The following is a 4,794-nucleotide window of genomic DNA, read 5'->3' as shown; positions in this document are numbered from 1 at the left end:
CATCTTGTTCTATAGGGAAAACAGGAAGAATGGCAAGGTTAAGGGACAATCCTGGGCCCATGCAGTGAGTGAGAAGCATCACTTGTGTCATTAGGGAGACCATTCTGTTTTGAAAGCAAATCTGGCTCTATTTTTACTAACTGATTTAGTGTTTGCTTTTACCTTCTTTGATTTTTTTCTAGTGGTTCTCATTTGCCCCATTCCCTGGATCATTACTTATGTAATCTTTAAAAGGAAGTTATTAGAAGCTGTTGACATTCCCTGTCCACAGGATTTGAAGTCAGGAATAAATTATATGAAAAATCATATTGAAAAAGTTCTGTATAAAAGGGATTTATAATTAAAATCAGACATTCCAGATTAATCCCTCATACAAAATGAAAGGAATAAAATGAATGAAATATGGTGAAGGAAGATAAATAACAAATGCTGATAAAGAAAACATGTTTCTTTTCATTTCCATGTAGCTTGGGTTTCACGAGGAATGAAACTTCATATGGCTCTGAAAATTTGAGTTTTGGCATACTTTGCCATTAGACAATGGGAAAAAATATAGCTTTCATCATCTATGCAAATAATAACAATAGTATACTTGGGCATTCACGGGAAAAAGAGACAGAAATTTCATTTTAACACATACTTTAAGATTTTCTTAAAATATTTTGATCTGAGTGAGAAGCCTAAACTAATTTCAGGAATTGGTTCAAAAATAACACAATGAACAATATTGTGTTTTTCTAATTCTGAAACTTTGGATGGGAACTAAATTTTCCCTTCAACTTCCGGATTCTGGGTCTACATATTTATATACAAAGAAATAGTGAGAACGTAACTGGTTGGACACAAAGGGTGGAGCACATTATGGAAACTCAGAAACCCGTACATGAACATGAGCAAGAAAACATACTTGGCATTCTTTTTGTAGCACTCACCCCTGTCTTGCAAATGATCTAGATCTTAAGGCAAATAAGGTAGTTGAACTCAGTACTTGTGATATAATTTCACATGGCTCATCATGCAATTATGACAGAGAGACAAGGGAAGCATGGAAAAGAAGTCATTTTGCTTGAATGGTTTTGGCCTATTACAAGAAATAAAAGAATGACATTAGATTCAGTTTATGCATTTTTGGCAGAAATAGCACAGAAATTATGTGTTCTTACTGCATCATATCATAAAGCAAATGATGTCAATCTGTGCTATGGCTGGTGATATTAATGTTGATCATTTGTCTCTAATGGTGTCCGCTGGGTGTCCCCGCTCTAAGTCACTCTTTTTCCCTTATGAGGCGGGAACGCTGGACAAAATTTAGAGCCGTACTACAAAATAATTGCTAATATCATAAAAGAAAGACCGAGGACCTGTTCCATATTCAAATAGATTAAAGAGATATGACAACTCAATGCAATGTGAGATCTGATACTTTCTTTTAGTATAGAAGATGTTGTTGGTGTAATTGGCAAAATCTAAATAAGGTGTAGATTTTAAATTGTATTCTATCAACGCTAAGTTGCTGATTTTGAGAATTGTGTTGTGGCTGTATAAAATAATGTCTTTGAATTTAGGAAATAGACACTGAGGTATTTAAGGATAAAGCATTATGTCTGCAATTTATTCATAAAAGGATATATATATATATATATATATATATGAAGCACATGAAGTATGATGTTAATATTTGAAAAATATGAGTTAAGTGTATATTAACACATTCTTCAGCAATCTATAAGGCAGAAAAAAAAGGCCCAGTTTTGGTAGCTGGCCCTTATTTTGATTTCATGCCTAATCACAGGGAAAATGTGTAGACATCTCGTTCTTTACCTCAAAGATCACTCTCACTCTTTTGTACCATGGTCTGTTTCTATCTGTAAATACTTTCTCAGATTTTCAAATGCAGTTACTTTATAGCCTTGGCGAGCTCAGTTTTACTAGGAATAAACCTTGCTGAAAGATTATCTTTTCCAGGCTCAGCTGATCATAGAGTCAGCATGATTACTGAACTATCAGTGCAGTGTGGTGTGACATTTCAGGAAGGGTGCTCAAAGATAGCGGACTTTCAGCCAAGGAGGGCACATTTAAACTTTTATTTCTCTCTCACTCCTCTTGCCTGCAAAATGGGTATGATAGCAGTCATCTTGGACCATGAGTTGAATCTTAAAGATGAAAGTCAGGGCTCAGATGGTAGAAGTGAAGGATGGAAGGCGCCTGGCCATTGATGATTGGAGTTACGGAGAGAAATAAACTTTTATCTCACTTAAGCCATTGATATTTTAGATTTTTGTGTTAAACCCTTTCCCAGCTGATTGACCACATTACTCTGAGATTCTCAAGAAGACAGTTTCTCCAGGCACTTACTATATTAAGATATCAAACCTATGTTAATGATATTTTCCCCAGCTTTTCAAATTTGGAATGCGTTATGGAATGAGTATGCGCTGAAGACCAAGTCACTGTTCTTCAGTTTAGTGGAGGAAGATTGAGTCAAACTTTGGCTTCCCCTTTTGGATCTTCCCACATAGGTACAGGCGGAGGACCAAGAGTTGTAGTGATGATGGTTTTCTTCCGGTACACAGGTGGTACATATGTTTCTTCTCTTATTCCAAGGCTTTAGAAGTTCATGAGGTCTGGAAAGGGAAGGCTTCCAATCATTGGGAGTGGCCAACAATGTCAGGACATGCCTACTCTTAAGAGGAACTTACATCAGAATCAGTCTCCAGCACAGACCCTCCTAAGATAGCACTGTCAATGGCTCTCCTTCATGCTGGAGAACCCCACTGGCCCTCTAACGCATCAAACCCTCTGTCCGGACCGGAAGACCTCCAACATGTTTTTCCATGCCCTTTATTTGGCTGATTGTTTCTCTCAATTTACAAAGAAATTCTCATCTTTGTCAATCAGCCACATCATTCCAGTTCCCATCACGAGACTTTTCCTACTCTCTGCCTAATTTTACTTCGGGTTTTATTTTTTAATCTCCTTAACTTTAATATTATTTGGGAACCAGTCCAAGTTTCATGTTCTCCTTGAATTGGCCGTCAGTTAGCTGAGTGCTCACTGATTTCTCCAACTGCAGTGGGGTCAGCTGCACACAGTTTAGTAATTAATCATCTTCATGATTAATTAATTAATGGCATGGCCATCTCCTTAGACAAGATTAACACTTCCTTGAGGGTGGACAACACGGCTCTACCTCTCAATATATCCCATAGACTTATGGGATATATTCTTCTGTATACATGGTTTTCTGTATATCCATGTTGTTTTATTAGATTTCAAAACACTTGAATGAAGCAAGTAAAAGGTATTTAAAACAACAATCACTTAACGGAAAGGAAAGCTGTGAGGCTAACAGAAGCGAAATAATTAATAGAAAATAAACTGGAAAATAAGAATTAAAACTTATTTCCTAGATCTTCCTCTTCTGTTAGGTAACACATGTTAGAATGTAAGCTCCAGGAGGGCAGGCACGGTAGGTTACTTTATTTGCTGATAGATTCCCAGTGCTTAGAAGAGTGTCTAGAGCATGTAGGTCCTCAATAAACATTCATTGATTAACTGAATGGGGGCTTTTGAGCCTAGACAAGAATTCAGCTCATTATTAAAAAGGACCGTGGACATATCTTCAAGAAGGTGCCAGAAGAAGTTTAGTCTATTTGACTGCAAGAAACAAATAAAAGAAGGTGTTGGGGCACCTGAGTGGCTCAGTCGGTTAAGCATCTGCCTTTGGCTCAGGTCATGATCCCAGGGTCCTAGGATCGAGCCCCATGTTGGGCTCCTTGCTCTGCGGGAAGCCTGCTTCTCCCTCTCTCACCGCCCCCTGCTGTGTTCCCTCTCTCGCTGTCTCTCTGTCAAATAAGTAAAATCTTAAAAGAAAGGTATCATGTATAATAAAGAAAAATATGCATAAATATATATGAAGCACCTGTTTCTTTCATGTTCTTAGCTGATTAAATGAGGCTTCAATAAATAGGTTAGTAAATTTGCTATTTTTTTTGTGTTTGTGAAACAAAGCATATTTTTGAAACATGAAGAGAAATCATTTCATTAAAAAGGAAGCTAATAATTTATTTTAAGAAGTGAATAATTCTCTATACATGTGACTCCAGCACTATATAAATTTGTATAATCATATGACAGGTTTGCCTTAAGAGCAGCAAACTGATGATGAGGGAATGGGGACCAGGTTCTTTTACCCATCAACCTTCCACAAACATCCCACCCATGTTAGTAATTATCCTTATTGATAGATGGTGGAACTCCTAGATGGAAATATTTACAGGGGTAGGAATTTAGAGTATTTTTTAAAATAGCGATATCACATGCAGCTGGGATGCCCTGATTAGTACCATGGAAACTCACCTGAAGTTAAATGGAAAGCCCCTCAAATTGCCCAACTTAGAGTCGTAAAAGCCTGTTTCACTGAAGGGTTTATAAATGAACCATGTAATTTTGTGGCTCACAAGTAAGGTATAGTAATGACACCTTCCCATTTGGTATTTACTTCTACAGGTTGGAGCAGCAGACACCTGAGGAAAGATCTGAAAATTAACGTTTTGATCCTTTGGAGGAACCACATCAAATGGTGGGGGCAACCAAGGAGTGTAAACATTCTCTACAGGAGGAGACATTATGGAAGGGTTACTGGAGTAACCAGGGCTGAAGACTTACTGCCAGGGAACAACAGACATCTCTCCTAACACCACAGAAACTTCGGCGAGGACACCCGTGTTGCCCAAGGGTGCTCTATGAGTCAGGAATGGCAATGAATACAGCTCTGCTGTGGGCTCCGGATCT

The sequence above is a fragment of the Callorhinus ursinus genome, unplaced genomic scaffold (assembly GCF_003265705.2).
Source record: "Callorhinus ursinus isolate GAN/ISIS: 27379988/994484 unplaced genomic scaffold, GSC_fseal_2.0 scaffold22, whole genome shotgun sequence".
Taxonomy (NCBI): domain Eukaryota; kingdom Metazoa; phylum Chordata; class Mammalia; order Carnivora; family Otariidae; genus Callorhinus; species Callorhinus ursinus.
The sequence above is the reverse complement of the archived record's forward strand: the minus strand, read 5'-3'. Positions refer to the sequence as shown.